The sequence below is a fragment of the Drosophila persimilis genome, unplaced genomic scaffold (assembly GCF_003286085.1).
Source record: "Drosophila persimilis strain 14011-0111.01,24,50 unplaced genomic scaffold, DperRS2 tig00000606-arrow-arrow-pilon, whole genome shotgun sequence".
NCBI classification, from domain to species: domain Eukaryota; kingdom Metazoa; phylum Arthropoda; class Insecta; order Diptera; family Drosophilidae; genus Drosophila; species Drosophila persimilis.
The window spans coordinates 1,717,156-1,729,932 of NW_020825324.1; the positions used below are offsets into that span (position 1 = coordinate 1,717,156).

Genomic DNA, 12,777 nt, shown 5'->3' on the forward strand with positions numbered 1-12,777 from the left:
GGAAACTATTCCTCAAACACTGCCACACTGTTTGCAACGAAAGAATTTGTTTGAGTTTCAGTTTCAGGTGTATCCCCTATAAAACTGTGCATTTTCCGACTCTAAAGTCGGCAATTCTACCCCTGGCAATGCTGCTTATATTGCGAAGAAGTTTGCTTCCTAAGTAACTTTGCCTTAGTCCTAAGATATTCTTAAAAATATATACATGTAGCTATAGGTTCTATGGCCAAAGGACTGGCAGGAGTATAATTGATATACTTACCTATTTAAACGTGATCTATAACTAACTTATACTAGCCGAAAGTAGAGTTACCAAACTAAGTTCCATTGCTCTCAAAGGAATGTTAAGCTCCGAGGCAGTACAATAAATAAACCAGTGTCCGACACTATGGCGTTTCGCCATGCAATTCCCGAACAAAGTTTACAACTCAATTTGTGGAACATCCCCCAGAACATATCCATAGTTAATGATCTTACGCCCCGAACCGAGAGCCCAGAACCAGTTAATATTACAGAAAACTTTTATGGATAGAGTGGGAATGGAGATGGAGATGGCGATGGCGATGGGGATGGGGATAGGGAAGCCTTTTGACAAGCGTCGTCGCTGTCGCTGTCGCAGTCATAACTTTTACCGCTCTTGTTTGTTGTTTCTATAATTGCTCATTATGCTGGCATGTGCCCCTCCCTTCGACCACTGCCTGCCCCCCATTTGCAGCTTTACAGCTTGCCACAATGAAAACTTTTTAGTTGATTTTATGTTATACGCTTTCTTTAGCGCCCGTTTTTTAATGCTGGTGCCGGATATTTTTGGTTTTTTTTTGTTATATGTTTGATGCTTTCCAATGGCAGATTTTCTGTTTCCCAGGCGAAAACTTTCCCTTTTTTTTGTGTGTCCTATTCCTCAAATTAAAGCGGCATAAAAATGGTCAAAACACTGAAGACCCCTGCAGCCATCATCCCAGGGCCTGGATCCATGGCTGCCTCTTGTTTTTTTCCCTCCTGTGTGTTTGTGTGTTTCGGGGGCAACAACGAAACAACGAAAAGCGTTGAGCTAATTAAAATCATTTCATAAATTTACCATACCTTTGGGTATTCAAAAAAGAAGAAGAAAAAAAAGGAATACAACATGACACACACAAAAACAAAAAAGAGAAAACACGAATGACCGGAAACCAACACGCAATGAGATGATAGAGATGGACACCTGAGAGGGACCTTAAGCTCAGCTTAATCTACGTTAACCAGCACTTGGTTTAGTATGGAACAAGGGGGAATACAAAGGGATATTTTTATAACGATATTATCTTGATGGTGAGGCGCATTCCGTATTCTGTCCTATAAACATTATTTACCACAAATGTTATGTTGTAGAGTTATTTATCACCCAGTGTATTTGTCTTTTCAGATACTTGTATCGCTAGAAAGTGTAGAACTTTCGGAAGCCAAAAACCCATGTAAGTTTTCCAACACTGTTATTACAAAACATTATAAAACTTCTTCTATCCTTTGCATTATTTTTTTTCTATATGCAATATTCTTAATATTTTGCCCTTAATGAGGTTTTTTGTTAACCATCACTGGCTATAGCTGCCCAACACTGGCGCACATCTCTAGTCCCCTGCCCCAAACAAAAGAGAGAAATCCTGGAAAAAAAACGTGAATAAATTCAGGTCTAGGCGCAGGATGGGGCAGTGTGGAGGGTATAGTGTGAGGAAAGGGGCGGGTCGAACCGGATGGCCGTTGAGCCTGTGGCCAGGACGCGACACGTGCAACGAGCGGCGGCGCGTCAAATAGGAATTCATTAACAAAACGTTACACAAAATTTTAATTAAATATTAAAACATAAAAGTTTGCCGAGCAATATATTTGGTCTCTGGGTCTGGCGACAGTGTTTTTGGGAGACCACCAGCCCCCGGGCGCCACTAAGCCACCAGCCATGACATTGAGCTTTTGTTCAACGATGAAAGCGAGCCTGGGCTGAAGTGGCGGCGGGGGGGCTTGGTGCCGGTGGCTAGGTGGGTAGTCCAGTAATAGAAAATTAAGTTCTATTTATGTGCAAAAGTTCCTCATTAAAATCGAGCGGCCAAAAACTTTGATTAAACTTGTGCCACAGCCACTTTTATTCCATCTAATTCTTTTTTTTCTCTGCTGCTGCCGCTGCTGCTGCCACTCGTTTTATTTTCGGCACTCGGGGGCAACAGTTTGCTTTTATGCGACAAAACTTGTCGATAATTTAATTAGTGGAATATTCTGGCCGCCTCCAAAACGGCAGAGCGGGCGACCTGCCCGGACACGAGTAAATGCCCGAACAATAAATGCCAGAGGCGGAGACAGAACGACAGGAAGACAGAAGTACAACAAATTGCCCATAAGACTTGAAAGTAGCTTTGGGGCCAAAAGAAGTGGTGGGGCGTGGCAATGGCACCATGTCTTTCGGTAGGAGAATGAGCACGGTTTGGGCACTCGCTTCCTTCGGCTGGCGGGCATTTAATGTATCTTTAATTTCCCCTGTGGTTCATGTCGCACACAATCAGATGGAGGAGGCATGCACCTACACACAAATATGTTCATACATGTGTGTGGCCACAATTCTTTAGGCATTGAATAGATCCAGTATTCAGGGCTGACATCCTGCAATGAAAGGGCTTTCTTTAGTGAAAGTTTCACAAAATATGCGCGAAAAAGGAATCATATTTTTTTTGGCAAAAGTGGATTTCTAAGATAAGCTGCAAATACCACACGTAAAATATAATTTAACAGAATTTTAATGGAGATGATCTTTCTAGCGTTTCTAAGCAGCTGAACATCATAGTAGAGAACTGAAGGATTCCCGTAGTCCACACACACACACACACACACACACACACACACACACATACAAACAGAGAGAAGCAATCACACATGAGTGGACTTCTCGTCCTTATCCCCTAGCATCAACATTGTCCTCGTCCTCGTCCTCGTCGTCGTCGTCGTCCTCGTCAGCGTCATCAGTGCGTATTAACGCCCATCCAAAATCCAAATACAAATTGGAATTCTGACTCTGCCACACAAGACATGGACGTGGAAGAGATGGAAAGAGATGGGGAGTGGGAGAAAGAGAGAGGTAGCTACAGCTATTTGGGTTAGTCGCAGTCGCAGTGGCAGTCACAGTGGCCGATGAATGCCCTAGACAATAATAACGACTTGTAGTTAATGCCGCCGCTAAGCTAAGGAGCCGGGCGGCACGTACCACTGGGGGAATTCCCACAGAAATACAGACGGAGAAAACAGACGAAAATGAGAGAAAAAGGAGAGCGAGAGAGAACCCTTTTTAATTCGAGTTTAAGACTTTTGGGGCAAGAGGCTAATGATGCCGTTGGGGCAATGCCATTCTCAATGCCAATGGTCGAGGACGGTCGATGGAACAAGAACAAGAGTCCCAAGCAATGCATCCAATTAACTCTGAACAACTATGGCCAGGGTTGCCACCCACTCGTTTTGCAGTTTCAATCACAGTCCCGCAAAAAAAAAAAAACAAAAGTGTCGTGCGCGGTTGATCAGAGTATTACATCCCTATGTATTTTGGTGTCCAAAACACGAATGCAAAGTCAGATTTGCTCAATCACGTTAGGTTTTTTTTTCCACCATTTTTAATTTTTGAAAACTGACATTAAATTTTTAATCAGCGACTCCAAAAGCCCCCGAGTGACAAGTTTTAAGCAAATTAGATAAGATTTTCAAAAAAGTTTCCACCATTTTTCAACCATATTGGTTTTTTGAAATTAGAAGAAAAATTCGTGTTCAGGGCTCCAAAATACATAGGTATATGATACTCTGGTAATCAATACGAGCTATATTCATGAGTCTTTTGGGACGTCCGAGAACTCTTCCTCATCCATGGCCAAACAGAGCAGTCACTCGTTTTTCGTTCCGAAAGTTTCAAAGGTGCCACTGACTTTGATTTGATTGAGCACGAAATTTCCACATTTCCCCATTTGCAAGCACGTCCAAACATTTCGGGCCGGCTCAAAAAAAAAGAAGAGAGAGGCCTGGATTTTCAGCAGCACCAGCAGCAGCACTCAGTGTCCATCAGTCAAGGGCTGAGAAGGTTGAGATGGCCCTAATACTCCGACTAGGCGTGTTCACATGCCACGCCCCGAGCACAATGCCCCATGACACACATTGAATGCAACAAGCTTGCAACGAGCCAGCCACCAAAACGCAAACTACGTTGAAGGCTTGATGAAGGCTTTAAATACCCTTGCAGATTGATGGATTGTATTTAATATTCGGAAATTTTCTTCCTAGGATATATTGGGAGTAATTCAGGGCAGAAGTCTGTTCCCGTATCCCTAAAGATATATTCGCTAAAGGTTATTCCATTTCCTTTAGATAATTGCCCAATACTTTCTTTTGGTTCTCGTACAAATCTTTTGAATATTCGAAAAGGAAATACCCTCTAAACATCTTCCGGGACAAACTTGTCCGGAAAATACAAATACCTTTCTCGCGCGGCAGCAAAGGGTATGAATGAAGAGTGCAGCACAATCGCCTGGCCAGAATCCAGAACTGGAGCACATCAATGGGGATTTATAAAAAATGCAAATTCATTAGAGCAGCCGCCTGGGCGACCTGGACCGACCGACCGACCGCCTTCGAGTTCGGTGGGAGCTGGAGAGCTGGAAAACTGAAAACTCAACCGAAGAGAATTGCTCTACTAATTCCAGTGGCATGACACCGAAAAAAAAACAGTAAAAAAATAACGCCACAGCCAGAGCCTCAATCTCAACGTGTCAGCAGCGTGTCCGGTGAAAGTGCAGCGTCAGTGGTTCCCCAATACTTTCTTTTGGTTCTGTGGGAACAGCCGCAGCACTGAAGGCATAAGCAGATCCTGCATCAGAATTAGAAAAAGTGCAACCCAAGGAACTGGCAAGCACACATCAATGGAGCGATGGGGCGATGGAACGTGGAGCTCCACTGACACGTAAGACGCTCCACCCTTTGCTGGGGAAAAGAAGAAGAGCTTGCGATGAGAGGTGTGCAAAGGGGCCGGGGGGGGGGGGGGGGGGGGGGGGGGGTTCACTACAACTGTCATTTCTGTGGCAGATATATACCCGATCGCACGCACGTGCTGGCGAAGTCAAAAGCATTGGGGTGGGATGAGGAAGAGGGGGACTTTTCCACTGCATTGCAAATTAAATTCAAATTCGTTGCATACTTTGTGGCGCGCATTAAGCTTTAGACAAACGCCAGGCGGGTGCTTAGGAGGGGCGGCGCCTCGGCTCCACCACTAATAGCAGCTCTATGCAGCCACATAGTATGCTTTTCGGTTTAATGAAGCTGCCGCAGAGTGGCAGAGAAAAGACTGAATGGTGGGGCAACATCAGGAGCAGATTCTCCAAACTTCAGAAAAACTCTTTCGCGGCAGTCATAAGTTCAATCAACATCAAATTTAATTAAAACGCTAAAAGCATCCGACACGCCCACTAGCGCAAAAAAAGAGAAGAGCGAGAGAGGGGAGCGCACACCAAACGGAAATAAAAAGGAGCAAAAAGGAGACGAGCAAATGGCCAAGAAGTTGCGGCGGAGGAGACGGAGGTGGAAGTGGAGGTAGAGGCAGCATTAAAACGGAAATAATTGTGGTCTGTAGACCGGACACCAGACAAGGGATGGAGATGGCAGGCAATGGAGAAACTGAAGGGTCTGCTAGGGGTTGCCGGGTGCAATGAGAGTACAGAAAGGCTGGGGAGGACAATATACAGACGAAGTCTGTAGGGGTCTGGCGGTTTGGCGGTAGGTGAACGAGCAGGGACAACGACATTTGCAACACTTTTGGCTCGTAATTAAGTAGCCCAATGGCAGACAGACAGACAGACAGAAAGACAGACCGCTGGTCGGAAAAGGCCGCAGAATGGGGCAAGGCTGTGTGAGTGTGTGTGTGTGTGTGGCCAGAGCGCGAGCACGGAGGCGAGGAGGAGAGACAAAGCTAATCATAGTTACACAAATGCTTATGGCAGTATTATTGTAACTCCACTCCAGGCGATGATTAACAATTGAAATCGATGGAGAGCTCAACAGAGATTTCTTTAAACTGACTGAAATAAGCCAGGCTTAAACAAGAGAGCCAAAAAGTAAAGGAACCAGCATGGAATGCAGTTCGAACGAGAGTTTCTTTCCGTTTTCAGCTGTGGCTTCAGAGTGGCTTAAGAACTGTGAGGGGCTATGCAAGTGGCTTGCGGAATATATTCGAACAGTTCAAGCAGCTTAACGGTTGACTTCTGTGGAAGCCATTTGGTACAGAAGGTGGGGCAGTTGGTCGCTTAAGAAACTCAGTTATTGGGGATCGCAGGACTCACAAGCAGTGTACAAAGGGAATTTGTAACTGCTTCGAGCCGATTCGATTCCCCTCTTTGGCAAGCAGTTCACTGTACCCCCAGCAAGCAGTTCAACAGATGGACACTCAGCGAATTGGAAAGAGAATTATATTTCTTTGTTGCTAAGTTTTTCTTAAACGCTACTTCGCTTTTGGTTCAGATCATCTTTCTTTTTAGATCATCCTTCCATTTTGTCAATTATCTTTTTCCTTTTGATCATCCTTCATTCTCTTTACCTTCAGGAAGCGTTTACTTTAAACTACGGAAAAAACTAAAATACAATTAAAAACACATTTGTCTGACCTTTCTGTTTGCTCGCATGTCCCCCTTCTGCCACTGTAACCTCTTGGCTCCTGGCTGCCACAAACTTCAGTGGCATGCTCACTTTCAATTTGGCTTTCGTGTAAGTGCAACACACGTGAGCTTTGAGCAACAATAGAAAAACGACAGGGGCAGAGAGAGAGAGAGAGGGTACAAAAAGAGTAAATTCTGTAAGTAAAAATAAAAGCGAGGAGGCAGAGGAGGCCAAGGAGGGGTACAAACAGAAGTGGAACTGCAGACAGACTCAGTTAGTGGCAAAAGTTTGCCGCTTTGCAACACTTGAGAGTGCGAGAGAGAGTGGGGAGTTGAGGGAGCGGTGCGGTGCACATTCTGGCTAAATGAAACGGCCTTAAGCTATAGCCCTCCCGTAGCACCAGTAGAGCACCAACTCGGCTGCAGCTTCTACCTCTGTAACTAATTTAAAAAGTAATTCTTACTTCCGGCATTTACACAGCTGCATTCAGCTATGCACCCGTGCCCCCGTGCAGCCATGCCACTCAAGGACTGGAGTAGCTGCTGCTGGATAGGAGATTTCTTTATAGAAACTCAGAAGGGGTTAAGGTAAGGGCTGAGATTGAGATTTAGATTGAAGGAATGAACACACATTATTCACATTTAAGCAAGAGTTTCCTTATGGAATGCGCATTGTGGTGCTCTGCTCGACAATTGCCACGTTCATCAGGGTAAGTACCAGAGCAATTAGAGAGACGATTTTCAGGTTTTCGAATCTCTCCTGAATTTAATCACAGGCCTCTTTGCGCCACTTAATTGAATTATTATCCAAGGAGGCAATTATTCTGTTTGCTCTGCGTGAACTTTATTTCAACTTTTTCCACTCAAAAGCTGTTCCCTTGGATGAAATTCAAGGCTCAAGAGAGACGGAATTTACCGAACTCCCAGTCAAATATTGCGTATACGCAATGTCTCCCATGAAAAGGGAAGGAATTTGTTGTTTGATTAATATGCTGCTCATTTTGTATGTGGTTAAAGTTAATATTTGGTTGGAAATAAGTTCATTATGCTCTCTACGCCCTCCTCTCTCTCCCTCTCTCTTCTTCAATCTCTTTCTCTCTCCCAGTGCTCTTTCTTTGTGATTTTCTGTGAAAAGCAAACACATTGGTCCGTCCACAACAAAAGCCAAATCGCAGCCAACAATAAACACACGCCCCCCCATTGCCACCCATCGCCTACCCCTTGACCCAGCAGCAACCGCAATAGCGACAGCGACAGCTGCAACTGCAACACCAAAAACAATTGCTTATTTAGCAATGTGTTTTGTGGCCAACACCTGGGGGCCATTTGCCATACAAAAACGGAAGCCAGCACCTCTTCAATGCAATTAATTTGCTTAAATTCCATTTGCAATTCGCGCGGGTAAACAGTTTTGTTATTCAAAGTCAATGCAAATACCCGAAATCGAATGAATAAACCACGCCCAGGCCATTCGGAAGGCGATGCACTCAAAGCGGAAATCATTAGAAATCATTGGAAGGCACAAGAATAATGATATAATGATTTCCATAACCATAAAGATTTCCCATAATCGTCTCGTTTCGTAATTCACAAAAAACAATGGAAGGGGAGGGGAGGGGGCTAATAACAGATCTCATTGCCAACAAAAACAAACCCAAACGCAAACGCAAACACTTGGAAATGGCCCAAATATAAAGCATATACTCGTAAAAGCGAAGATGATTCCCCATAAACAGAGCCAGAGACAAGCGCACAATCCCCACATTTTATTCCATAAGCCAGAAGGCATCTTAATCTCGAGGAATAAACTCGTTGACACCCCGATCACCCAGCCCCATCCACAGGCCCACAAATCGTGGCCCCCAACCCGTTTCCTGTCGGCCTCCGTGTTTCATGTTTGAAATTAATTTTATTCACACAAAAATTCTCGCGCGCATACAATTTCATTAAGCAAATATTTTCGTCGCCCGGAAGCGTCTGATGCTTTTGACGGTGACGACGACGATGGAGCCCCCCATTCCCATTACCATTTTGAGCTGCCACCCACACACAGGCACACACACAAGCCACATACGAATACAAACCCAAAGGCAAAGCCAAAGCCCAAACCACAGTTTAGAGTAGATTCGACCCAGTCACATTTAGATATGATATCCACGAGATTCTACCATACCTGTGATATCACTCAAGAAGTAATCGAACATGTTCTTTGGTATCCCAATCGTGGGAACCGTACTGTTCGTTTCCGATCTGGATGTTACTAGGAACTTCGGAAGAAAAGGTTTACACGGCATTGCCAGGTCGATTACAGAACAGAACTAAGAACCGAACAGAACTTAAATAATTTTAGATGATAGTATGCCAGTACCGCTCCAAGAGATGTACTTCCTATAGAGGTATACCCTAGAATATTTCAATGAACTTTTAGGCTTGGAGCAGCTCCTTCCCAGGGCTTCCTAAAAGCTTCCCAATTATTCCTTTTGTACACACAAATACCGGGTATCGTGATCACGTCACGGGTGCCTCGACAGAAAACACTCAGACTGGTCTAATGGTTCGTCTTGCAGTTCCTATCATCCACAAAGGTTAAGTTATTTTCTGGTTTTGTTATATTATACAGGAGAACTCTATGGGCTCCTAAAAAAGCCTTATGTATATTTCCCTTTCCAGGATATCGAATGTTCGCTCAATAGTCCTTTGGTTTTTGTGTCTTTTGTTGCTGTTTTTTTTTTTTGTTTTTTTTGTGAAACGCAAGCTAACGATGCGCAGCATCTATACGAATTTAATGCCCCAAGCAGAAGTCCCGCAAAGAACAGTGAATCCTTGCACCTTCCACTGGCTTCTCCCACCCTGCCACCCACTCAAATGAGCCGCTCATAAAAAGTCGTCGCATCGCTAAAGGCGACGCGCACATAACAAATGATAGTCACTGCCACGCCCACTGCTGCCAGCCCCATAGAAACAACAACAGCACAATTAATGCATTAAAAAGAGCGTTAAAAAAGAGGTAAAAATAGAGTAAAAAGAAGGGCAAATAGAGGATAAAATAAGGGGGGGATTATGGAATATAGAAGTAAAAAACAGGCGAAAATCAGCTAAAAAATATACGGACAAAGGAAAAAACTTTAGCATAAAAGGCACATCGATTATATGGAATATAGTCATTCTATATTTAAGATTACGACCATTATATGGCCTGCTGGCAGAAATAAAGGTCTACGGATCGGTTTTAATCGTGTGGCTTCGATTTAACAATCGATTAATGAAATCTTCTACATCGCAGACTAAAATTTTACAAAAAAGCTGTTAAAAACATGGGACCCTCTGAAAGGGCACAAAAAATTGAGACAAAAGAAAAGCAAGAAGCAAAGGCGAGAAAACACAAGTGGAGAAAAGGCCAATAAAAATTACGTTTAAGCCCCATTTAATTGAAATATCTTCACAGAGGTCAGAGAAAGAGTGAGAGAATAAGGAGAAATGGAGAGAGAGACTGAGAGACTGGGAGAGAGAAAATACTATAATGAGAAAGGAGAAAGAAGCCAAAGAGCATTCATCAGAAAAGATTTCATAAGAGACACAAAAGGATTGTGTATATCCTTTCATCAAGTGCATCGGTTAGGTTAATGATGCCCAAAATCATTAAATCATTAAACAGGCCCTACAAATCGTGTTTCGAATATTTTGCTTACTGAATTACCTGAATGTTGGTCAGTCAACGAATTGGCCTTAGTTTTCGAATGGAATCTGTTGATTATTGATGGGATTGCACTTTCGCTTTCCACCAATTAGCGCAGTTTTCAGTCTACAAAAGCCAATTTTTTCAGAGATAAATCAGCTTAATCCCGAATGAAATGTATGGGCTTTTAGGTCACCTTTAGGTCCGCCCATCAAGCGCCAAAAATAAGCGACATTCTCCAGGTTCTGCCAGAGGTCCGATTTCCAGAGACAGAAACGCACTTACGACGACAAACCAATTAAGGACTCTCCCCGTCTCTCTTTCTGTTGAATCCAAGATGCTGCCACGCCCAGCTTATTGGCTTAGCCGAAAGGAGGTAGTCCTTTGGCACTGCCGTCACTCCATTCATTCCTTCGTCCATCCATCCATCTTTATTTACTGCGTGAAACACAAAGCACAAGAAAATGAATGCCAGCCAGGAAAGAAAGGCATCGGGCAGCGCAAACACAAAAAATGGCACAGAAAGGGAATGTAAGGGCTACAGCGGGGCGAAGCTTTGGATACACTTACAGGCTAAAGCAAATTTATAAGAACATCAAAAATTGTTCTAGGGTTTTTTTCGCGATGATTTGAAGTCTTTTGGCAAACCGAAAGACGCGTCGAGTACACATTTACCAGAACTACCATCTTTTAAGAAAAACAGAAGCTGAAGCAGAAGCCCTTTCTCTGCGATGCAGAGTTCATGTCGAAATCGGGATACCCTTCGTCGACAGAGCAACAGCGGGAATAAAAGAATGCAGAGGCCAAGGGGCCGCAGTGGGGCAGGAGGACTCCTGGCAGCAGAGGTGACAACGAACAGGCAGCAGACATTAGGCGGGCACTGGAGCCCCGGCTGTAGCTGTAGCTGTAGCTGAAGCTGTATCTGTATCTGTATCTGTATCTGTGACGCCTGTATCCCCAAAACAAAGCTGTGGAAAAGCGGAGAAAAAACAACCATGTAGAAATGGGAATCCCGAAAAAAACAACAACAAAATGGGAATCCCAAAAAAGCAATTTATGCGGGTCTCCACTGTCCCACTCTGCCACTCTCTATCTCTCTCTCTCTCTCTCTCTCTGTCCCTGTCTTACTCTACCTCGTGTTGCACCTCTCTCTGTCTCTTTCTGTTGATAGTTCTTGCCACAAAGAATGGCATGTGTGTGATGGCCGCAGGGACAGGAAGAGGCAGCAGTCCATGTGCGTGTGATGGGCGTGAGAGTGGACTCCGAGCGAGAGTGGGAGTGGGAGTGAGAAAGAGTGTGAGGCATGGGGCTTCTGGGGCAAACATAAACTACAGTTACACTCGAACAACGGGGCAAAGTTGCATTTCCGCTGTAACCGTTTTCCGGGGCCGGGAAATGCGTTCGACGCGTGTTTGAAATATTGGACCGCCCCACCCGAAAGTCTTTCTCTGCCTCTCATCGATGCCACGTGCCCCCTGTGATTCCCTGTTGCTGCTGCGGCTATGGCTGCGGTTGCTGCTGCTGCAGGTCCTGGTACTGCTTTCATCTGTTTTCATCTCATTTGAGCGAGCATTTAATGTTCAGCTTTTATCCTCTTGGGGCATGCACCAGGAAATGATTCTTAATCCCCGCGATGTTTTCATACCTCTCTCTCTCTTTCTCTCTTGCTCTTTGATCGCAATGCCCGCTATTGAGTGGAGTGGCGAGTGGCATGGTGTGGCGTGGCGAGGCGAGGCGCGTAGAGTGGGTTTTTTCCGCATGGATTTTGTGGCAACAAGCTCCTGGTCCCTGCTGCTCCCTTCTCTCTGCTCCCTGCTGTTGCTGTTACATCGAAAATCATGTGCAAATGGAATTACACTCTCAAAAAAAAAAAGCAGTTTACTGGCAAAAATTGAAAATCAATTCGATAAATGGACGGGAATGAGCAAGCAGTGTCGAAGCGTCAAGGATATGCGAGTATTAATGGACGCGTATGCCCGATCGATGGACATTGATCGGTAGATACGACGATAGATTGATGCTTAGGCATTCCGATAGTTATTTCGATGGCATCACTTCATCATTTCAAATTGTTGCTTAAATTATTCCTCTTCCGCTCTGTGCCACCTTCTGTCTTTTGTTCCGATTCCATCGTTTCAAATTGGCCAATTGCCTGTTGGCATTCCATTCCCTTTGTCTTTTCTTCCTGCTGCTGGGCATGGGAGAGGGCACGGACTTTTGAAGGTAAGGCCTTGGCTTGAAACTGAGATACGTTCGCACCTGGCATTCCATGCCAGCCATGCCAGTCCATGCCAGTCCATGCCAGCCATGCCACAACCCCCTTTGCCTGACACGCCCTTCTGCTGCATACGAAATGTGTGTATGGCTGCACTTGAGCTGAATTTCGCGCTTGCGTTTCGCTTTTGTTTTATTTTTCGCTTCTAAGGCACTTCTGGCGGCCTTTTAGCCGCCTTC

At 44.6% G+C, this 12,777-nt stretch overlaps 1 protein-coding gene across 1 annotated transcript in view; it reads left to right on the forward strand.

The window, feature by feature from the left end:
• The window catches only part of LOC6597277, a 42,535-nt gene that overhangs the window by 14,644 nt on the left and 15,114 nt on the right, over nt 1-12,777 (forward strand). Inside the window, exon 2 of the mRNA XM_026990750.1 lies at nt 1,406-1,454. The gene's annotated coding sequence lies outside the window, so the exon portion shown is untranslated. The remainder of the gene's footprint in view (nt 1-1,405; nt 1,455-12,777) is intronic.